The sequence below is a fragment of the Podarcis gaigeae genome (assembly GCF_964106915.1).
Source record: "Podarcis gaigeae genome assembly, chromosome: 7".
NCBI lineage: Eukaryota > Metazoa > Chordata > Lepidosauria > Squamata > Lacertidae > Podarcis > Podarcis gaigeae.
The window spans coordinates 71,549,821-71,574,779 of NC_139683.1; the positions used below are offsets into that span (position 1 = coordinate 71,549,821).

Sequence of the window (24,959 nt, forward strand, 5' to 3'; positions counted from 1 at the left end):
TGGCTCCATGCAGGAATACACAACTACAAACAACATGGCACATTGCAGATTACAGTGTAACCTCAACTCCCTTCTGTGGCACCCACAAAAGGTCTCCGTAAATGTCCTCTAAGCAGTCTGCAATGCACAAGGGACTGTTTATTCTCCCTATTCCATTCCTCTTTGCACTGGCTTGGCCTCTCCTACATTGAACATACTCCCTAAAACATGGCATTTGAAAGGGCCAGAACTGGACACCATCCCTCCCTCCCTTCTGCTCTGATTAGAGGAAAATTGGCTGAGGGTAGGGACATGCCCAGCATATTTTGTGATCCATTATTTACTGTTCCTTTAGATGTTGTGGCCATTTTGTGTTATGCCACACACCCTGGGGTAGCCATTTTGTGACTGGCACCCACAGCACTTCCTCCATATTCCAAGTGTGCCCAATGGCTCCAACAGGTTGCGACCACTGGTGTATTGAATATAGAGTTAATCTAGAACTCAGGTTCAAATCCCTGATCAGCTATGAAGCTTGCTGGGTGTCCTTAGGTAAGTGATCCTCTCTTCATCTGACCTCCCTCTTACATTGATAATATGGGAGGATGAATGGATAGATATATGCCATACCAAAGTCCTTATACAAACATAGGGTAAAAAATGCAAAAAAGAAAAGAACACATTGGGAATATAGGGAGTATCCCAGGGAAAATCTAGCATCTCTTTCCCCTAGGACATTCCCTTGGGCGGTTTTGAAAATTCAGCAGTGTGAGGTTCACAAAGCCCACTCTGGCAAATGAATATTAAATAGTACTGGTGCCATCCAGATGAGTTCAAAACTCATTAAAACAATTTCACCCTCTCCTGCGCATAGCCCTCGCACAGCATCGATAATGACTTCAAGATATTTCCAGTGCCTTCAGCAGCAAATGCCGTCAAAGTTTTATAATCAGTTTTCCCACGGGTCTTCCCATCCCACTCGACAGAAAATCTTGGCTGCTTTCAAAGTCTTAACTTTTCATTTAAAAAGCTATCTCTCGTAACGTGGGAGCAGAAAAAAGACGCCAAACTTAGCTTCTTAAGTTAAGTAACTGCATCACACACCCCCCTCAATAACTTCCTTGTGGCTGCTAAGGGAGAGAATCTGAACAATTCTTCCCAACGATACTTGGCAGTGAGGTACAGTATATGTTGCAGGAGTCTTTTTCGTTTTTTAAAAACAAGCAAACAAACAAACAAACAAGTCACCATGAAAGCACAGTTATTATCCATGATGTTTAGATCAAGTGAGAAAACATAGAAAGCATGGGTACACCTTCCAATTTTTAGTCATTTGGTTTTGTTTTTGCTTTTGGAGTAGAGGGCAGCTGTGGTGATATCCCAGCCACCAACATTTGCACGTCCTTACAAGACTCTATATGTGCTATACATTTAAAGCAGTATCATCCTCCTCTCTTTAAAACATCTGACTGGCTTCCACAAGCATTGGCTGATTGATTGATTTTTCCACAGACAGTAATTCAAACAAAGCACAGCCTGGGGAAAAGTTTCTACATTTCCGGAATATGGTGTATGGGTCAGAAATCAAGCCGACAAGTTTGCTGAAGCACCCTTTGTTATCACTAAGGCTACAAACATTACATATGTTAGGGTGTGATCTAAACCACCAAGCCTTGGAAGGTTGGCTGTTCGAATCCATGCAATGGGGTGAGCTCCCATTGCTCTGCTCCAGCTTCTGCCAGCTTAGCAGTTCGAAAGCATATCAGTAGATAAATAGGTACCACTGTGGCGTGAAGATAAATGGCATTTCCGTGCGCTCTGGTTTCTGTCACGGTGTTGCATTGTGCCAGTAGCGGTTTAGTGATGCTGGCCACATGACCCAGAAATCTGTCTGTGGACAAATGCCAGCTCCCTCAGCTTGAAGCGAGATGAGTTCCGCACCCCATAGTTGCCTTTGACTGGACATAACCATCCAGGGGTCCTTTGCTTTTGTCCTATAAGTGGGATCATCTTAATAGATGGTCCTGGTTGCGGGCAGGCCCTCAACCCGGTCCCCCCCCACCCTGGCGTGGGTAGAGCCATCACCCTCACGCTAGGGTGGCACTATGATCATCCAGGGCTATTGCCCAATCAATTTGAATGGGTGATCATGGGGGGAATGTATAAAAGTGGCAGTGCGACGTGTGCCAAACACCTGAATGAACTTTATTACGGTCCCAGACGAGGATAAAAAATGATGCCATCTGCATTGGTGGTTCAGTGGTAGAATTCTCGCCTGCCAAGCACCTGCTTCGCACTGCCAAACACCCACCCTCCCTCCCTTTAATTTAAGTGTCCTTTGGCCTCGCTTTGGACTTTGGTTTGTTGCCTGTCTTGGGTCAGGGACCGGGTAGGAATTTTTCCATTTGGCGAATTGGCATGGGCCACTTGGTTTTTGCCTACCCCATAGCAATCGTCACAACTTTGTAAGGTTTGGCGGTTAGGCATTGGCTTATTGTTGAGTGGGGGAGGGGAGGTCGGCCATCGCCTGCCCCTCCATTTCAAGGGTATTCCGTTAAAGGAATCCAGAGCCTGGATCTTGTCCGAAGTCCTCTTGAGGGGCTAGGGCCATGCCAGGCCTCTGGGAACACCAGGGGAGATGCAGGCGGGTTCCCCCAAAGCAGTTTCCCTTTGGGTGGTTTACCCTTACAGACTTCCTGCAAAGGGGGCAGGAGACAGATATAGTCTTGCCAATGCCTAAGCCAATACCGCTCACATTTCCTGTAATCAATAAAGTTGTGGCCAAAAAATTTGCCCAGTATCCTTAAACAAAAATTCTGTGTCTGTGTGAATTTCTTTATGCTGATGGGGGGTTGGCTTGAGGGTCTTGCCACGCAACCACTCGGACTGGGAATAGGTTCCATTGAACTCAAATGGACCCCCCCCCCCTTTGAATAGACATACAGAATTGCACATTTCTGGTGCCAGTTTCTCTGGAGCTAAACCAGGTGATCTGGTCATTTAAGCATTACATTTGTACTCCAGAGGGTATTGGAACCACTGCAGAGAGAAGGTAAGCCAGGACATGATGACAGTTCAGAATCCTCCTGTTCAGATGGTTCCAGAAAGCCAATTTTATGCCACTACCTGATATAAAGCTCCCAGCTTTGATCCTTTAGTCTGAGCACCTCAGTGCTGTGGGAGGCCGCTAGGCTATCCTCCCACATCCTCCTGCGTACTCCAAGGTATTTACCTCTGTGTAGAACTGAGATCTCAATCAATCTAAGATTTTGGACAACTTTTCCTCCACTGTTGAACATGGAAGCAGCTAGGATTTATGTTGTGGGGAGTGCGAACACCCAACTGTCATCATCCTCATTCAAAATGAGATGTCCCAACAGGTTGCTTTAAATTATTTTCTTTTGACACCCCCCCCCCAAGTGCTCAGAAAAATCTGTCAAAATCTTTGTACAATGTCTACTTTTAGTTAAGTTTTTTTTTTACTTGATTTTTTTGGGGGGAGGGGCAGCCCTCCCCTGATTACATCCATGCTCCTGATCTTACTGAGGAACATTCTGATATACAGTGGTACCTCGGGTTACATACGCTTCAGGTTACATATGTTTCAGGTTACAGACTCCGCTAACCCAGAAATAGTGCTTCAGGTTAAGAACTTTGCTTCAGGATGAGAACAGAAATCGTGCTCTGGCGGCGCGGCGGCAGCAGGAGGCCCCATTAGCTAAAGTCGTGCTTCAGGTTAAGAACAGTTTCAGGTTAAGTACGGACCTCCGGAACGAATTAAGTACTTAACCTGAGGTACCACTGTACTTCCAAAGAACTCCAAGGTCCTGTGCCCTAAGCCAGACAACGGAAATAGCTCAAAGCTGCAGCAAGCACTGAGAGGGAAGCAGATTTCGATACTTCAAAGTTAAGTTACCTTATGTTTGGAGAGTAGGCCGCAGAGAGGCTTTATCCACATCAACACCTGTGGCAGGGAATTGATAGCTGGCCGAGCCTTGTATTGGCTATCTCACACTGCAGCTTTAGACTTGCTCTGTCCCTGGAGTGAAAGGAAACAAATCAGGCAGATGGTACCACATGCGTCTTAGTCCCAATAGTTCGATATTAAGTAATTCATTCCAAGCATATCACAAGTCCAGAACAAAGCAAACAGCTAGGCTCCCCCCTCCCCACTTTTCAATGACATACATATATTTGAGCAAAGAAGAAGGAAGATTCATTCATTCCGTGTCGAACTGGGCGTGATGTTCAAACCAACCTTCGCTTGCAAGAGTGTGTGTGTCCCAAGCGACACAAGAATTGGATAATTCCCCACCCATGGCGGCATCTGCAATTGTGCAACTATTTGTGACCCACTAGTTGGATCCCCCTAGATCAGTGGGTCCCAGCTGAATATCACTATATAGGTAAAAGGTAAAATGTTTATCACTTTGTTTATCACTATATAAACATATAGAGGCACAAGCACATCAGCCAGAGAACGTTGGGTGTTGAATGATAACTCTCACAATCTCTAAGCATTGTCCCTTGTGAGTAATAATAATAATAATCTGATCTATGTGCTACCACTACAATGAGGCTACATTTTAAGCTGTATTTTAAACTGTATTCTAACGTATATTTTAATAAACTGTTTGTTTGTTTGTTTAATGTTTTTACTGTATTTTATATTTGGCGTTAGCCACCCTGAGCCTGGTCTTGGCCAGGGAGGGTATAAATAAATTATTATTATTATTATTATTATTATTATTATTATTATTATTACTCTGCCCATCTGGGTGGCTCACAGCAAAATATTAAAAACACAATAAAACATCAAACGTTAAAAACTTCCCATTAGGTTTCCCTTCAGCTGTCTTCTAAAAGTCAGATAGTCATTCATTCTCTTGACATCTGATGGGAGGGCATTCCACAGGGCGGTTGCCACTACAGAGAAGGCCCTCTGCCTGGTTTCCTGTAACTTCACTTCTTGCAGTGAGGGAACTGCCAGAAGGCCCTTGGCGCTGGACCTCAGTGTCCGGGTTGAACAATGGGGGTGGGGACGCTCCTTCAGGTATACTGGGGTTGATGGGAGTTGTAGGGTGCTTTAATAGTTAGAATGTTGTACAAGGACTGAGGATAGTTCTAGACATGTCAAAGAAGTGATTCAGTTAAACGCATTGTAAACTCATACAGGAAAATCTGGTAGGGAAAGGCAGGCCTCCACAGCGCCATCTGGTGTGACAGTGCTATATTGCATATACAACACACCTAAAACTCTTTTTTCTTCACCAATGTAGCCGAGTCCATAGTATATTGCTGTTGGGGGAAAGGGAAATCAATAATGGTGATGTGCTAACCCAGTACAAAATTCCCTTGATTATTAGAAATAAGCTAATATTAGATCATAATGTAATGTGCTCCTTCAAAATAAAATTGAATTCCAAGAAACCAGAAGCTTTTCTTCTGGGAATAGTAACAACGTAAGTCGTGTGTGTGTGTAAATATATGTCTAAATATGTATACAAATGTATGCCACTACGGCAACAAGTAGTAATGACCAAGAAAGAATATCATTTTAAGTTGTTGGAATATGCAGAGCTAGCAGGTCTACTTAGTAATAGGAGAACAAGATGATCAAGAATATAAAAAGGATTGGAAAATGTTTGCAGAGTATTTTAAAAATCAGTATAAACAAGTAAACAGTTTAGCGAGACTTAATTAATCAGTAAAAAGAGTAGAACTTGGTAACTTAGAATATGCGGAAGAGAGGGAAAAGAAAAGATACCAGAGATGGAGAGGAAGGGACGTTTTCATTTTTCTCCTTTTTACCTTTACTTGATCTTTCTATTTGTGAAAACACAAACACACAAAATCTTTAAATATACATATAGGGTTCATTTGTTAAACCACTCTGGAAATTCTAACTCTGTAGGGAAAATAGGGGTCATCTAACAACTCTTCGCACTCTTAAAAACAACAACAACACCACCACCAAACCCTACAGTTCCTGGGATACTTTGGCTGAAGTCATGTCTGTTTACAGTGGTGTAAGAGTGCTTTAAAATTAAATGTATAGTGTAGATGGGACCTGAGTCTACACAAAACTGTTTTGGTACCCCTTGGAGAATTGTTGCCAATTCTGTAAACTTGGGGCTTACCCCAAGCCCACCAATACAGCTGTCTTTTTTACGGGTGGTACCATTTTGCTATGTCTACACAAGGACATGGAGACTCGAATTGAGAACAGAGAGAATAATAGAACCATGCCATAGAGCAGGCATATTAACTGTATGCATAAGAAAGGGTGGGATACTGTAAGAACACCTAATTTGATGTGGCACAAATTTTCATGGACTGCAGAATTCATTCATATATATTTCATATATATCATATATTCATATATATTTCATATATATAATTCATATATATAATTTTTTATTAAGTTTTCCTTTTACAAATAATTCTTACAACCATGATTACAAATTTGCAATTTTTGAACTTCCACCAGCACCTCCCTCAATCACCCATTTTTCTTATTTTCACGCATTTTCTATGTAGTATTGCTGATTTAATATTAACCTTCCATCTCTGTTTCTTCCTTACAATATACCTTGTATTGTCATAAAGCCTCTTTAAAACCCACTAGCGTTATCTGTTCATCACATATAGTTTTCAGATATTCCATAAACTTTCCCCAGTCCTCGATGAATTTGTGATCTTTCTGGTATCTGATTTTTCCAATCATTTTATCCAATTCTGCATAGTCCATAAGTTTCATCCTCCACTCGTTCAAGGTCGGTAATTCCTCTTGTTTCCATTTTGGGCCATTAATATTCTTGCCGCTGTTACTGCATACTGAAAAAGTTTATAATCACATCTTTTTATCTCTCTTCCTGTTATTTCTAACAAAAAGGCTTCTGGTTTTTTAACAAACGTGTATTTAAACATCTTTTTCAATTCATTATATATCATTTCCCAGAAACCCTTTACCTTCTTACATTCCCACCTCATATGAAAAAATGAACCTTCTTTTTCTTTACATTTCCAACATTTATTACATGTTTTATACATTTTTGCTAACTTTACGGGTGTAATGTACCATCTGTATATCATTTTCATAATATTCTCTTTTAACGCCGTGCATGCAGTAAATTTCATATTTTCATTCCATACCTTTTCCCAATCATCCAATTGTATATTATAACCAAAATCTCTGGCCCAGTGAATCATAACCGATTTTATCTCCTCATCTTTTGTTTGCCATTCCAAAAGTATTTTGTACATTTTTGACATTATCTTAACATCATTGTCAATTATCTCTGTTTGAAATTTCAATTCTTTCTCTGTGAATCCCCTCTCTTTAAGGTCCATTATGAACCTTTCATTTACCTGAAGATAATGCAACCAATCATAGACATGCTCTTTAACTTGTTCATATGGCTTCATTTTCCATTCCCCCCCCCCTTTCATTACTAACTCACCATAGGTTATCCAATTTCCTCTCATATTAATTTTCTTTACACTCATTACCTCTAGTGGTGACAACCAGTGCGGAACTTTGGGTTCCAGTATATTTTTATACCTATCCCATATTTCTGTTATGGAGCTCCTGAAGATATGACAATCATATCTTCAGGTGCAGAATTCATTCTTGACCTTGTCAGAAGGATTCCCTACCCCCTTGAAATCTATCTTGTAATTCAATTTTAATTTGAAAGAGCACATTACATTTTGATCAAATATTAGCTTAGCCTAAATTCAGCATTTCAGTCCAAATCATCTGTTATATAGCTGGAGAGGTTCATTTTTGGTACTGTATCTTAAAGGTAAACACCTTTTGCAGGGAGGAGGAAATGTGATTTCCAATAATCAGGGGAATTTTGTATTGGGTTAATATATGACCATAATTTATTCTTCTTTCCCCCAACAGTAAGATGCTCAGTCCTAGTGCAACATTCTAACCATTAAAGCATGTTACTTATTTAAATATTAATTATGCAGGACGTAGAACCAGTGAACTAGCTAGGGATGCTGCGACCTCTCAGGAATGAATATGCATAGTAGCCAGAAAGAATCGGCACATAAGCACCTCTGAAACACAAAAAAGGCACCCACTGCCTCCCTGAAATGCTATGGGAGCCAAGTTGAATGGGCTGTAAAAGGGTTAAACTTATTTGAACTCATTGATTTTGGTGAACTTGACCAAGTGCAACACAGCATTGGATTTGGTTACTATTTGAATTGGCCTGTGTGTTTTTTACACGTCTCATTTACTCATATGTAAATGATAGCCCAATGTACACAAATACGAGTAAATAAAGTCATCCATCTTTACGCTCACTGCTTATTCCTGTACAAAATACATTTCTAAAGGCAGATTATTTCGATATTTAGAAGCACAGTAACCCATAGCTTTGTGAATACTGAAATGTACAATGGAACGTAGTGGAGCATTCATAATATAGAGAAAGGTCACCGTTAGATGAGATCTAAATAGTCTGCCTTAAATCTCTGGAATAAGAACTAGAGGATAATAAAGCAGAGGAAAGGAAGACTCAAATACAGGAGTTGCATAACCAATTCAATTTAAACTAGATATTAAAATGATTACTAATGAGCATGGATGTCAGTGAAACGGGCTATGAAGAATTGTGATCATCAAAGGCCAAAGGAGAATGGGCACAGCTATAGCTACTAATTACGAAATGGCACTTACTTGGCGGTAATAGCCCAAATTTTGAATTGGGAAAAATTGCCTTTTCATAGCTGGTCAGTAGAGCAAGTCATATGTTTGAATAGGATCGTCTTTCACTCATTATAAATCAGACAGCGGTACATCTCACACCGGCGAGCAGGATACCCATGTGATAAACCGTTGAAGGCATTCAACACTGGTCATCAAACAACTTCCGCTCACACTCATTTCCTGGCCCTCAGGTCTCTTCCCAGACACATCCCTAACTCCCCAGGCTGCATCTTTCACTGTCCTTGTTTTGCACCCTCCTGGTAGGACACTGGAATAGTGTTTCATGCATGTTTGGAAGGAGGATAGAGAAGGATGTTTCAGGATGTGCAGAAACTAGCCTGCTGTATATAGGTAAAATGTACATCCCATTGCCCTACCCACTTTTGTCTCTGGCCATACCCACCAATGCCATGTGGCCCTCAGATTGTTGGCTAGAAGGAAACTTGGGCTCTGAAAGGCTCCATATCCCTCATATATACAGACATTGAAGTCAATTATCCAAATGTGAATCCTGACCCCAAATAACAGTACAGTGGTACCTCGGGTTAAGTACTTAATTTGTTCTGGAGGTCCGTTCTTAACCTGAAACTGTTCTTAACCTGAAGCACCACTTTAGCTAGTGGGGCCTCCTGCTGTTGCCGTGCCACCGGAGCATGATTTCTGTTCTCATCCTGAAGCAAAATTCTTAACCCGAGGTACTATTTCTGGGTTAGCGGAGTCTGTAACCTGAAGCGTATGTAACCTGAAGCATATGTAACCCGAGGTACCACTGTATCTAAGTTTGTGGAAACCCCAGTACTGCAGAAATATAAAGTGAAGATGATCCTCCTAGAAGGGAGGAAACATCAAAATAACCCAGTGATGACTTAGCAAGCTCAGTGGCCATGAAATTCTGGTTGTTGGAGGAGAAGAGGATGGAAAACTAATGTTGTCACATAAAGTTATGCCACCTTCTGGTAAACATCATTATTGATATTTATAGGCATCCCCCCCCCCCAAAAAAAGCTCACTACACTCCATATATACTATGCTCTTAATCACTTAATCATTTAACACCCCTAGGAGATGATGTTTATTAACTGCTAAAACACCTACAATAACTCAGTGCTGGAAATGAAATTATTAAAACGTGGTTTGAAAAACTTAAAATAATTTGAAGATTATGTTTATTATCTGTTGAAACACCTACAATAACTCAGTTTTGTAAATGAAATGATTAGGATAGGCTTTGAAAAACTGAAAATAATTAGAGAAACTCAAGGATTGAGGGGGAGAGTAGCATTTAAGTCAAAAAATGACAAGGGAAGGTAGAATGAATGCATCAAAATTAATAAGAGAATCTTGAGCTAATTGCCAAAATGATAAAACATCAGAGAACAGAGAGAGAAGATGAATAATGAGATCAAATTTAGGGCATTAAAATGTTAAGGTGAACAGTTATGTGAAAGTGATAATAATACAGAAGATAAAGGATTACACAATTTTTAGAAGACATATTTATGCAGCCCTGTAACAGGAAGTTTTTAACGTTTGCTGTTTTGTTATGTTTTTATATTCTGCTGGAAGCCACCCTGAGTGGCTGTGGAAACTCAGCCAGATAAACAACCATAGCTGTCAACTTTCCCCCCTTTTTAAGGGAAATTCCCTTATTCTGAATAGGATTCCTCGCAAGAAAAGGGAAAAGTTGACAGCTATGTAAACAACAACAACAACAACTGCTATTATTATGGCAATCCTAAGCCCACTTTGCCTGAACACAATGGGGCTTATGTCTTAGTAAACCTGCACAGCTAGACATCAATGACAAGATGGAAGTAGTAGCAAAAGGAAAATGGATATTAATGAAGATGAAAATCAAAGTATAGAAATATAAAAATGGATTTTATAAAGTTTTAGAGCAAACCCACACCGTACATTTAGAGCATTGTTATACCAGAATATCCTGGGAAGAGGGGTTGATTATTGAAGCACTCTGAGAATTGTAGCTTTGCGAGGGCAATAGGAGTCTCTTAACAATTTTCAATCTCCATAATAGACTACATTTCCCATGATGGGGGGTGGGAGCAATAAGTGATAAAGTAGTATCATGCTGCTTTAAATATATGTGTAGATGTGGCCCTAAAAGTTGAAAATTTCAATGTTTAGCAACATAAAAATGTGGGAGTAAACGAGAGAAGAATCAAACAGAACATCCACATTTGCCAAAAGTAATAGAGATGCTATAAACAGCCAACAAAAAAGGGAGAGAAATATATGAAAGAGGAGACAATGAAAAATGAGGAGTGTCATCTTGCCTAACTTAAGATAAGATGAGTGGGTAGCTAAGAAGCTACAAATAAGAATATTAGAAAACGGGCAATGATGAAAGATCAAGAACAGAAAATTGTAATTGGATGCCAATAGTACAAATATGATAATCAATGCTATAATAATCAATCAAGCAAACAAGTTTATTTTTCTAACCAAATGCCATGACAAACCCCCAGCAACAGTACAAGAAAGCATTATAGTTCATATAGCTATACCATGAGCCAACATCCAGAGAAAGGTTACCAGAGACACCAGCAAACCTGAACCCAGCTTGATTTCAGATAAAACCTCTGAATCGCTGCAACAATTTATAGCAATTTTGTATAACTTTTCTCTGATATTTCTGCCCCGCCCCCCAGCCCATGCACAGAGAGCTACTCTCTGTGTTACAAAGCCATTATTGCCACTCAAAAGAAACCAAACCATTTATGCCAGGGTGTACTTTTGTGAGCAAAGGTTTCAGAAAGTGATCTCTTGGTTGAGGCAGGCTAACAGATAATGTGATGTCTTTCACCTGAGGCTGACCACCAATATATATTTTGTCTGCTTATGGCACCTTGTTGCAGTGGCCATTCAAGACGGCCATCACCTGGAAAAACAGCTCAATAAAGGCATTTTTTTAAAGGAAGCTGATGGGAGTTTGATCGGAAAAACAGCTCTAAAATGTTCTGATCTCAAGGGGGGAAATTGATATTTCTAATTAGTCGCAGGTCCCTTCTGGATTCTACCCAATCCCTCACTTGACGCTTATTCAAGTTCAAAGCAGAGCTCAGTTCTGGAAAATAATAATAGTCTAAAACATCTTGACAAGTTGCTTCCCAGAGTTGCTTATTACCCAATTCTATATAGCACAGAGCAGGAAAAAAAGTCCAATAGGCATAGTAGCAATTTCCAAGATATATTTTAACTGAGTAGAGTCTGCACTTGCCTAAATTGTTGGCCACCTGGCATTTGTACAAAGAAGAGCTGCAGATACTCTTGATGGTAGAGAGCTTAGCATATTGTTCATAGAACTTCATCATTGGTTTTCTGTGCCTTTGCTTTCTCTAATTCTGTATGACACTTCCAAGAGACGTTATTATGAAATCATGGAATCATAGATTTGGAGGAGTCTGTTCTGCTCAATTCACTCCATGGGTCTCCCCATGGAGACCCATTTGTCTGCCTTTTTTCTGTCTTTCAACAATGTGTGCCCAGATGTTGCTGGAGTACACCTCTCATCATCTTTGACCACTGGCTAAGGTTTCTGGGGATCATGGGAGTTGTAGTTGAACAACGAATTGGGACTCAGTTGTGAATCACATCGTCCACCTCGCTACTTGCTTGCTTTGGCAAACAGGTAATCCTTGCAACTCTATGGCAGCAAGGTCCACTGGGAAGAATGGGATTAGAATCCAGTGGATCTCCCAGTATACCCAGGCTCACTGGCTTCACTCTCCCATGCTCAGCTCAGGAGGAGATACAGCAGTATATTTTTCCCATCTCGGATCAGCTGTGACCCAGATTTCATCCCTGAAAAGGAGGTTTCTGGGAATGTGGCCATCGTGGGAATGTGGCCATGGTAGGATGGATCCTAATCCCAACCAGAACAGTTGCATGACCTGGCAACCCAGCATAAATTAAGCCAGCAAAAAACGCAAACACAAATTTAAATATGTGTTCTCTTTGCTAGCTTAGTCCAAGCTCAATAGTCCCATTGCTTGGCAGAGTTGGGATCTAGTGTAGTTTTATGCTGCCTTAATTCACACTGTATTGCTTTATACCAGTGTCTTGCGTATAGGATTGCTCCCAAAAAAAGTATTTTTCCTGATTTCATAGCTGTTGCCTGTTAACTCCTGGCTTTCCTTTGTGACTTAGTTTTTTTAAAGTACCATTTCATTTCTGTCATAAACTATTTCTTCTTATTTTAATTTTTTTTTTTTTTGTAATGGTGGACATTTTTCAGTGGAACAGTGGGGCTGTAAACATTGAAATGAATGAAAGCATGAAGAAAGCAGAGCTTATATTGCTGTTTTGGAAACAAAATTATTTAGCAAGAATTAAACGGGGGGGGGGGGAATCAAGTGAATTACAGGGGGAAGACCACCCAAAAGACTTATAAACAAAAAGGCAGAAGAAAACAGGATAATCCATTCACTATTATTTTACCCCATAGTCCTCAAAATGTACATATCCAATCTCATTGTGTCATTTCAGTGGGAGGAAGTGAAGCAAATGCTTAACTTTCATATTGAAATTAACAAAATGCATAAATGCTTAACTTTGGCTGATCTGTGCCCATATTATCAACACAGGGAAAACAGCTTTGTTTCATTGGGTAGATTTCTTGGAAATCATTGACGATCCTGTCAACATAAATACATTTTGAGTAAAAGGAAAGGTTGGGCTGGGAGGTGGGGGATGGATGGATTTTACATAATAATAAATTATATAGCCATTTGTTGTTTAGCCACTTAGGGAATGGCAATAGAGAGCTCTAATGTTAATTAGCAAATCACTCTATTACTAGCAAATGGCCCAGATTTTTCTATGCTGGCAGAAAATTGGCACATCATAAATGGGGAATGGCACCATCATTTACATGGCCGCCAATTCTCTAATCGCATAAAAGAAATTGCAATCATTCCTAGAAACCTATTCATTAAATGGAAACAGGGTACCATATTTATGCCAGTCCTAGGTGGAAATATGGAAAACGACGTATTAAATTTCAGTTCATTACCAAGTAGCACATTCGTGAAACGAGAAGAACAATGGCAAACAAGGAAGGGGAGGTGGGAAACGGTGCCCTGCGACTCTTCCACATCTTCTTACATCTGAGTTCTAATTAAAGTGTCACTACCATCACATGAGACACCCTGACTGCTTTTAAATGCGGCTGTTTCTGTTGCTTGCACTTTGATGTAAACCAGTTCTGAAATCTATGTACCTTGTCCTCTCGTATCCTAGGCATTCTCTCCATGGTTTGGAGATCAGGACACTAATGGTTTTGACATTGCTGCAGGCCCATTGATAAAACATGCAGTATTTAAAAATATGACCTCATAATAGTGCTTTATTCAGTAATCAGACCATGCTGTGGTGAGAGCACAAATAAAAACAATCAATGGGCAAAACCCCACTGATGTTTGGTGGTGTTGACAATCACTTTAGATTGACTCCTTTGTGAACCCGGTGGGTGGGAAAAGGGCACACATGGTATAATTTCATTGTGCACAGTAATGGTTCTCTACTACTGTATATTTGATAAGATGAATAGGGACGTCCTATTCCATAATAAGTGCTCACTGGAAGGACAGATCATGAAGCTGAGGCTCCAATACTTTGGCAACCTCATGAGAAGAGAAGACTCCCTGGAAAAGACCCTGATGTTGGGAAAGATGGAGGGCACAGTGAGAAGGGGACGACAGAGGAAGAGATGGTTGGACAGTGTTCTCGAAGCTACAAACATGAGTCTGACCAAACTGTGGGAGGCAGTGGAAGACAGGAGTGCCTGGTGTGCTCTGGTCCATGGGGTCACGAAGAGTCGGACAAGACTAAACGACTAAACAACAACAACAAAAATTCCATAATAGTAATAATAGCAATCATCATCATCATCATCAATTTATTCTTTATACTCCACTCATCTGACTGGGTTGCTACAGCCACTCTGGGTGGCTTCCAACATATATAAAAATATTTAAAAGTTCAACATTAAAAACTGCCCTATACAAGGCTGCCTTCAAATGTTTTCTAAAGGTTGTATAGTTACTTATCTCCTTGGCTTGGGAGGGTCACATGACTCCATACCCTCCAACATATCTCTTATGGAAATAGAGATGTCCTAAGGAAAAGTGGGACATTCCAGGATCAAATCAGAAACCTGGACACCTTCTGTAAATCTGGGACTGTCCCTGGAAAACACTTGGAGAGTTTGATTTGTGACAGGTAAATTGGCAAGGTCTGCTGGGATCAGTATCATTGAGCGTTAAACAAAGAGTTCAGGAACACCTTTCACACAAGTTATTTCTGAGCAGACCTTAATTAAGAATGGGTTGTTTTGGAACTGGAAAAGGCTGAGCTCATACAACTGGGCAGATGGCTAATTTTGAAATGGAGTAACATTTTGGATGCAACTTTTTTTCTCTCTACAGCGTTTCATCCTGAGATTAAATAATAAATTACAGATGAATCAGAATTCAGCAGGAGCTCTGCTGGACAACATTAAATGTAAATTGCCTGAATTTCAAGTACTCTCATGTATCCGGTGTCTATATAGGGCAGCTCCATCTAGCTACAAGTAATCTACATTGGAAAACATATTGGGAAAGATCCAGAGAGAGTGCTGAGTGGCTCATGCCACAAGGCTTTCCTTTCCCCCAACCAACCTCCTGTACCCAGGGCCACCTGGTAACATCTGGGCCTTGAAGTGCATCCTGTGGTCAAAGAGGACAAGTCCCTATTGACAAATACAATAAGGTCACATGGTTGGGACCAAGGAGGGCACATGGGCAGAGCTGAGTTGTTCTGCCCCCTCTCCCCCACTTGCAAAGGGGTGAACACCAAAGCACTGCAGTCCTTGGTGCCAATCTAAACTGAAAAGTGTCTAGCCTGGGTTTAAAAGGGGTCTCTGCTGTCACAATTTTTCTAGTGTGATTAAAAGCCCTATGGGAAAAGATTGTGCCCACCCTCACCGGACTTCTATGCCTTCTTTCCAGAGTTTGGGGTGAAATTAAATAGACTAGGGTGCAGCATGCCAGGGTTAAAATCATGAGTCCTCTGTGAAGCTCCCTGGTTTGACGATTCACCATCAGCCTAAGTTTCAAAGTTGTGAGGATGAATGCCACCCTAAGTGCCTGGTAGGATTTGTATCACCTCCCAAAACACACACACACACACATTCTTTATTATGGTCCAAAGACCCATAAAAAATGGAGTTATCGGGTTGTCACAAGGGCCCCTCGGAAGCCCTGGTTATTCAGTTGGGGGTGGACGATGCTCAGGGATGATGGGAGTTGTAGTCCAACAACATCTGGGGACCCAAGGTTGAGAAACACTGTGTTAAAGGGATCTGGGGGGAGTGGTCATGTCCATGTACCCAGGTGGGGCCAGGGCTGAGGATGTTTCCTCAGATGGCGGTCCCTGTGGGGGGTCAGCCTATTTGATCTAAGTCTTAGGAACCCCCCTGTCTGGATTGACCTACATGTCATTTCCAGTGGGTGGGCCGGAAGTATTTTGATTGCCTCATGCCGAAGCCAAACCTCTCTCATCTGTATTCAATAAAGTTGTGACCTGTTTATCCAAACCAGTCTATGTGGTCCTTTATTTGTCTGTGGGTTGGAGACTGGGGAGCACGATGCCTAGAGCAGCCAGGCTTTGCAGGACTGCAAGCCCTGATAATGCAAATTCTCCAATCTTGTGGAGGCTTCTAAGTTTGTTCAGCTAAAAGCAATTAGAAGCCTCTTTAGGACTTCCACATTCAACACATGAAAGTTCCCCATGGATTTAGAGACTTTGGAACTGGGGCTTACATGTCTGGCTCTGCTGCCTTTCACATGTCTTTACTGTGAACACATAACTGCACACAAAGGGCTTTCGAAATGCACAGTATGGGAGTGGAAGTGTTACCATTTTATTATTTTCACATCGTTTGTGCTAATAAAGAGTTTCATTTTCTACATAGTACTGGATCTAATGACCTTTCTTTGGAGACGGTTATGAGAGTTACCCTAGTGCTCCTTTAGCTTGTTTCTGATGTGTTGAAGCAACCCATGCATGAATCGTATGGAGGCTTTCCCCACCTTTTTTTGTATAATCTTCATTTTTCACTTTCTATCTTACAAAAGGCAAATAAATGAACATCAACATTCTTAACCTCTCTATTCCCCCAAAGGAAGGGAGTATCCAGCTGCAATCCTATACCCACTTACCAGGGAGTCATCCCAGTAAACTAAATACAACTTACTTCTGAGTATACATGTATAAGATTGTGCTGTCAGTTACTTTCCCCCCAAAGAGCAGAATAATCCATGATGGAACGCAGTGAAGAATCTATTGACGTAGAACAAAACCCAGCAAGTTTCAAACCTATTGGCTTTTCATCAAGGGAATTGTGAATGAAGTTTTATTCTAAGAAGACAAACCATTCTGTGCTTCTTGGGATTTGTTCAATATTAAATTCTTCTCTACATCTCATTACATTTTTTTTTGGTGTGTGTGTGTGTGTGTGTGTGTGTGTGTGTCACATTGTTCTGTGAGCTTCCATTCTGTCTTGATTTCAAGACAGAGGGAGAACAAGGACTTGGATCTGAGCAAGGACTCACTTTCAATTTTTAAAAAATATATATTGCTTTTTGCTCAGTTTTTATGTTCAACACACACACACACCCCACACACATAGTTTGATGAGTTTTCAGTCGGAAAGATTAGGTACCTCTAATTACTTATCCCTGAAAACATGTTGTTTCTTGAAATCTAATGAATGCATGAACATTTTGACATCCATACCACTATGGCAACCACAGTTCTATTGATCTCATTTTGATTAGAGTGTCATAAACAAAACAAAAATGAATTAGCCCTGCATTTGCTCAAAATGTTAACCCATATATTTAGATATTAATTTATTCAGAGTGGTAGCACATTTATTTATTTTCAGAGGTGTTGAAGTTATGATATGTTGTGTGTGTGTCTACAGTATATAGACTAGAGGCTGTGCCTCTGCTTGCTCCGTTTACCAAACCCTCCGCCATTCCCCCCACCAGTCCCCTTCCCACACCAGGCAATTATGCTTGCTATTCACCTTCCCAAACCCATTTCTGAAGCCATTTTACTCTTCTGTTCTACAGCCTCACTTTTCACCCTTGTTTTCACCCCCATGTCCATGCCTCCTCCCCACTTTTTTGTGCAACTCCGCTTGTAAACAAAGCACCCCCATGGTGCAGGTGCCATATTTCAAGAATTAAAAACCCACCCCATGGCCAAAAAGAACATTTGATTGACTTATCTAAGATCCAGGACAAAGTCCCGCCTTTCAGAAATTCAACCCAGACATCAATTCTGCCTTTGAAATCCCGGTAATGTCTGGGAAAATCCAAACGTATGGCATCATGGTAAACTTCCTCGCTGCCCATACAATTGCTAAGCACCTGTTCACCTTCTGCTGACCTATGAAACCATCATCCCCCCTACTCTTCAGATCTTTTTCATGCCCTTGCCTTCATCTTCATCTTCAACTCCATCCCCATGCCTCCTACTTCCTGCTTTTTTGCAACTCATTTTCACCCATATTCTGCTTTTCTCTCCATCCTCCTCTTCACTTTTCTCAACTCTCTCTTTGCCATAGATCCCTGGCAGTTGTCCAGTCACAAACGACTCTGGGATTGCGGCGTTCATCTTGCTTTACTGGCTGAGGGAGCCAACGTTTGTCCACAGACAGTTTTTCCGGGTCATGTGGCCAGTATGACTAAGCCGCTTCTGGCAAAACCAGAGCAGTGCACGGAAACGTTGTTTACCTTCCCACCGGAGCAGTGCCTATTTATCTACTTGCACTTTGACGTGCTTTCAAACTGCTAGGTTGGCAGGAGCTGGGACCGAACAACAGGAGCTCACCCTGTCGCAGGGATTCAAACCGCCAACCTTCCGATCAGCAAGCCCTAGGCTCAGTGGTTTAGACCACAGCGCCACCCGTGTCCCACTCTCTTGGCCAAAGATCATTCCAAATTGCATGCCTTCTCCTCTATCTCTTGGCTCTCAGGGTAGCAGAGTCCTTCATGGGAATATTTCAGGAGGAGTCTTTCCCAAGGAGCAAACTCTAGTTCCTCTCCTCCATTCCCCTCAGTGTTTTCTTTATATAGTGTCAGACTCTCTCTCTCCCCCCCCCCCCCCGCCATTTTATAAGCACTTTAACTGTCTGGGAGTGTTTTTGGGTGGTGGTTGTTTTTAACTCCAACTTGCCCCAGACACACATATATACATATAAATATACATATACCGGCACATACACATATCCACATACTGTAGTCCTAACCTGACATATTGTTGTAAGCCTGAAATGTTTTGCAAATGTCCATTTTTGATTTTCTTCTTTATGGATTGTGTTGATTTTTTTTTTTATCATTATAAACTGTCTAGACCTTAAAGATACTTTCTTTTTGAACACAATCCCTCCAGTTCACAGCACATTAGCTCACTGTCTAATTGATGTTTTCCAGATATATGTAGCAAATATTAACTGATAGTTCTGAAGGGGAAATAAAGCCTCCCAGATATGTAAAAAGTACTTTACTAATCAGATATCAGAGACAGATTGATCCCACTTTGGTCTTAGGTTTTTGTTTTGTTCTTTTTTTAAAAAAGGAGACATCTCATGACAGTTGCTGCAAAGTAATATAACATACTCAATAACGCTAAAAGTTATTGTTTGTAATTCAGTGGTTCAACAAGGCGTGTTCTCCAATAAATGAGAGCACGTGTTGCGGTGTGGGCCACCGGGCCAGACCTCTTGTTGCCAGGCAGGTTAACAGTTGTTGCCTGGCATTGTGATTGGATAACCGGGTTGCTGGGGCAAATTGTATGTTGCAAATTAGGTGGGTGGGACCATGGTCTTTAAATATTGGTGCACTCTGGTTTCTCTTTCTCTTTGCAGAGTGCATCGGATCAGGAGCAATCTTCTCATTGTCTGGTTACATTTCTTTATTTTCCCCCTTCTATTTAATCCTCTCTAGTCCCTTAATTAATTTAATTTCCCTTTTTTCCTGTTTGATTTCTCACCCCACCCCTTTCCCTGCCCTGTGGGAAGATTCTCCCTGTATCTGTGAGCGCTGCCTGTGCGTAATCCTCCTGGGCTTGCCTTTCCCAATAGGGAGAGAGCCCCCATTAGGGGCTTTCTTTTGCAAAGAGGTTTTTCCCCATTTTTGCCTGTTTATTGTGGGGCTAGTCAGGGTTGTTCCCAGCTTAGCTAGAATTACTTCGTTTATAGTATCCCCAAAGGTTGGCTTTATTTTGGGTGCATGTAGAGCTGTTGGCTGAGTTTTAATTTAGCCTTGGGTGGGAGCACTATATTGAGTTCCTTTAATATTGCAATGAGAGAAAAAAGGCAGAGAGCAGAAGCATGGAGGCCTTCACGGCCTGCTCGGCCTGCACATATCATTCAGGCCTAAGCCTGCTACAGTTAGCAGTAGAGTAATTGTTAAGTCTCTGTGACATGTGACTCACTTTCTCTATAAGAATTTATCTGTTTGTTTGCAGGCTCACTTGTTGCTAATGTATATCTTAGACAGACAGAGTGGAGCCAGAGGCTCTCTGTGCCTCCAGTGAGCACTCTGTGTATGCTCTTTAACTATGCTGTTTCAGAACAAGTTTATTTTCTTCAAGTTTGTTTTGCCCTGATAGTGGCAATTGCCATTTTAGAGACGAACCATTGTGGCTTAGTGGCTAGAGCGCAGGACTAGGACCTGGGAGACAGGATTCATATCCCCCACTTAGCCATTGTTATCACAAAACAAAACAAGCTGCGCCTTTTGGACTATTCTGTTGCTGGATAGTTCGGCCCACTTGTTATATTGCTCCCAAAAAGAACTTTGGGTTTCTTGAGGAGGTGCTTCCCTCTAAAGGGCAAGCAGGGGTACCTGGACAGGCGGTGGGCTGCCTCGAGTTTGTTATCTCATTGGAAACATTTATGTCTGGCCTAGCAGGTGATCTTAGGGCTTGGCTCTAGAATTTGATGGCCTCTGGCAGCGTTTCTGGCCTGAATAGCATCCCCATGTGTGCACAAAGTATTGGTTTCACCTGTTCCTCACATTGTTTAGGTTTTTTCTTTTTGCAGACTATGACAGGGCCTTTGCAGATGCCTCCAGAGCTTGCCTCTCCTGCAGAGGATGACTTGTTGATGCCCCAGGTGCCTTCTTCCAGAAGGAAGCGTCTTCAGAGGCAGGAAAAAAGCGGAGCAGGGGTGATGCTTACACCTCCTTGCAGGTAAATCATCACTGGGCTCTGATGATGATTCAGACATCACCTTGGACCTCTCCAGGGGTCAGGGTCAGGCTGTTCCAGGTCTTTAGGGATCATCCTGGATAGCTCAGCTGGTCAGCGTATGGTGCCGGTAATGCCTAGGTTGCAGGATTGGTCCCTGTATGGGACAGCTGCACGCTCTCTCATCACTCTACCTGGACACTGAGGTCCAGCGCCAAGGGCCTTTCTGGTGGTTCCCTCTCTGTGAGAAGCCAGGTTACAGGGAACCAGGTGGAGGGCCTTCTCGGAAGTGGCACCTGCCCTGTGGTACACCCTCCCACCAGATGTCTACTACCAGACTTTTTAGAAGACATCTAAGGCAGCCCTGTTTAGGGAAGCCTTTAATGTTTGCTGCATTACTGTATTTTAATCTTTTGTTGGAAGCTGCCCAGAGTGGCTGGGGAAGCCCAGCCAGATGGATGGGGTACAAATAGATTATTATTATTATTATTATTATTATTATTATTATTATTATTATTATTATTTATATTGTGGGTGAGTGGACTAGATGATCCTCAGGGTCCCTTCCACCCCACTATTCTTTAAGTTGCTATTCACTATGGGAATGTTAGTTGCAGGGCTGCCATCATCGCCTCAGCTTGCTAGGATCGCAGGGACGGGGACATGTGGACCACTTGTGCAGTTCCACATTTCAAATGGAAATCCCCTGAGCAATAGTACCTTAAGCTGGTATGCAGGAAGCTGGCCCGGCAGCAGCTTTGTTGGGACTTTTTAGGGTTTCTGGCCGGCGTTGGCCCTGTAAATTTACACATCATGGTGGCAACACTAGGCAGGGCATTTTGCCCAATGTGGGGGCTAGGGGCTAGCAAGCAATAACTCAATACCTCTCGCCCATATTTCAAAAACAAAAACAAAAACAAAACAAAACAAAAAAATCTTCCTTGAAAGCCTGGCCAAATGGTCATCTAGATAGGTCAGTGGTTTTGCGCTTGTGGGAAGGGTTTTCCCATGGTTTGGGATTCCGCTGGCTCTTCAGCCAGTGGCTCAGAATACAGCAACTCTAAGCCAGTCAGAGAGCTACCTGTGTTAGCAAGTTAGAAGGTTAGGAAGCAGCTTTCATTGGTCGTATGGTGGTATCCCCTTGATTCTCCTGATATTCCTATTTTCATTTATCCCTTTGGGGATCGTCCCTAGGAAAGCCCCATACAATCCCCCATATAATTCATCGCATCCCAAAGGCACCTCAGTGAATGACTCTCTGGAATTGTTCTGCAAAATTTGCATCTTTGGATCAGGCAGTTGAGCTTACCAACATATTGGAAGAGGGCCTTGTTGGCATTATGTGATATTGAATTAGCTGTCAGGTTGCTGCCGGTTCACCCTCAAGATTATAAGTAGTTGGGCTTAATTGGATGGTCCTTACATTTATAAGGCGATGCCAATGGGTTGCGCTATAGGCTGTGCAGCACTTGAGTCCTTTAGCGTCTTTCTGGATTGAACATTGTGAGTCAATACTCGTTTAACTGGGGGTATCGTTATGTGGATTATTTTACTGGCTGGTTCATGTGTCACCAGCCTCTGCTAAGGCTTACTGTACGCCCCTTTTATTCCCTGAGGAGCTGGGTGTTCCCAGTGGATAGGACAGTGGCTCCTACTGCCCCTTTTAACGTATTTGGGGGCTAGCTGGATACCGTTGCTCATACCTCTGCTTGCCTGTGGAAAAGCTGTTTGCCATGAAGGACGTTATTCTTGTAATACTTCCTCTGATAGCAAATGTTGCTTTGTCAGATTCTATCATTGCTAGGTCAGTTTAAAAAAAAAAAAAAAAAATGGCATGCAGGGTGGTTGTTCCAGGCTGCCCCTTCCATTCCTCCTTGGCCAGGTGGGGTCTCATGGCCCAGGGTCCCTTCATCATCCTGTACAGTGGCCTTGAGCCTGGTAGGGCAAGGCAATCACATGTGACCTAACTTTTCTTGAGTTTTCCCCATTGTAGTGTCAGCGCACATCTGGACTGAGGAGTACAGGGACCGTCGGGTCTGTCTTGGTCTGATAACCAGGCAGTGTGAGGGTCCTGGCAAAATGGTCCTCATGCTTTGGCAGAGTCTCTGTCCCCCTTTTAAGTTCTTTCCAGCTGCACTGCTTAAGGTTTAATATTGCGTATCTGCTCGTTTTATTACGAGATCTTCTAATGTTTTCGCTGTCACTCTATCCTGTTTTCAGTTGGAGAGCTTCAGATCCTGGCCTCTGGACGCCCAGCTATAGCCGGATTTTCTGGAGCTCCTGTGGCGTTTTGGCAACAATTGATAATTAAGAGGAGTAGTAGCTTACATTTCCCCTTCTGCTTTCAGGCCTGGACTGATTTCTTAGCGTTTAGCTGGGAGTCCTCGGCCATTCAGAGGAACTTGCCTCCATCCTCTGAGCAGGACCTGCAGTAATTGGACTACCTGCTGCAGATTGTATGCACTGTTAAAACCATCAGAATTCAGTCTGCTGCAATATCTGCCAGAGTAAAGCTTTAATTTTTCAGAGACCCTTCTAAAAGTGTGTCGTGCTCAGGGTCTCGGACGGTTGTAAAAGGCTCCAGCCTTCACAGGACCGCAGGCAGGAGGCCGGTCTATCTTGACCTATGCAGTATCTGCAGCAAGTTAAGACTTCTCTCCTGGTCCTAGATCTAGACGAGACTTCTTTCAGTATTCCATTGTAATTTTGGTGTACTGAGGGTTGGGGAAATTGTGTTGAAGCCAGCACAGGGCTGAGAGTTTGGAGGCTTATTGCCTCTGGATTTTTTCTCATCTGCTTTGGAGCTTGTCATAAGTGTCTGGAGCTCTAAGTCAGACCTAGTGGGCTGGGTTGCCATCATCAGGCTTCCAGTCACAGGTAGGTGGGCCCTTGCCCTGTTATTGGATACCAGAAACATTTGGCTTTTCATTCCCCTGGGGGCTGGCTTGATCCTAGAAGTTGCTGGTTCTCGTGGGTTGCTCCTTCGGGATATGCGTTCCCCTTTTGGAGTTGAGACTTGTAGTGCGCAACTCCAAAACTGACCAGCTGGGTCGGGGGGAAGTTGTCCGCCTCCCAGCGACTGGGGAGGTGGGCCCATGCCCAGTCAAGGATGTAAGGAAGTACTTGGCCTTGAGCCTCCTGGGGACAGCCCCCTACTCATGCATGAAAATAGTCACTCTTTGGCGCGACACCAGTTCACAAAAGTCATGCATATGGCCATCTCTGCTTGTGGGATCTCAGCCTCTGGTTTCGCCCCTCATTCCTTTCGCATAGGTGCAGCGACTATGGCGGCCCATTGGGGCTTCTCAGCCGCCAGGATCAAGGATTTGGGGAGATGGAAATTGTATGCTTTCAAGGGTTAAGTGCGAAACAAAATGCTGAGTTTGGTACTTATGCTTGTTTGTTTCAACCCTTGCAGATCCCACGCTGGTCCGCGTCTGGATAGTGGGACACAGCATCGTTCATTGGGCTGGCAGCAGAGCGAGGCAGTCTGCAAAGGGAGCGTGTCCCGGCCTCCCACAGCACATGCAAGTGTCATGGTTTTCCAGACGTGGAATGTCATGGGGAGAGTTTATGCCGCTGATTGGTCGCCGGCTGCTCTCGGACCTCCCCACCCTATGGCCATAGTGGTGCAGCTGGGGGGAAAATGATGTGGCAACTATTGATTGCCTTGCTTTGCACACCTCAATCCAAAAGAGATTTGGAGGCATTGGCAGCCTTATTACCTTCAGTGAGAATAATTTGGTCTCACCTGTTGCAGAGGCAAACCTGGCGCGGTGTTTCCCGCCCGGAGGCCGCTGAAAGGGCCAGGAAGCGCATTAACTCTGCTGTTTGTGTGAAGGTATTGGAGCTGGGTGGTTTGGTATTTCGCACCCAGACATTAATTTTAAGGCTGAGGCCCTTTACCGGGCAGATGGAGTGCACCTCTCCGATTTGGGGTATGATGTTTGGCTGGATGCGGTGGCTACTAAATTGGGTTCATGGTTGG

The 24,959-nt window shown here is 42.6% G+C and overlaps 1 long non-coding RNA gene across 6 annotated transcripts in view; it reads right to left on the bottom strand.

Annotated features, from left to right (window-relative positions):
• LOC310848437 overlaps positions 1 to 24,959 on the bottom strand; it is a 181,364-nt gene that overhangs the window by 118,773 nt on the left and 37,632 nt on the right. For all 6 annotated transcript variants that reach the window (XR_014566380.1, XR_014566381.1, XR_014566382.1 and 3 more), the window contains exon 3: positions 3,896 to 4,018. This is a non-coding gene — a long non-coding RNA (uncharacterized lncRNA). The remainder of the gene's footprint in view (positions 1 to 3,895; positions 4,019 to 24,959) is intronic.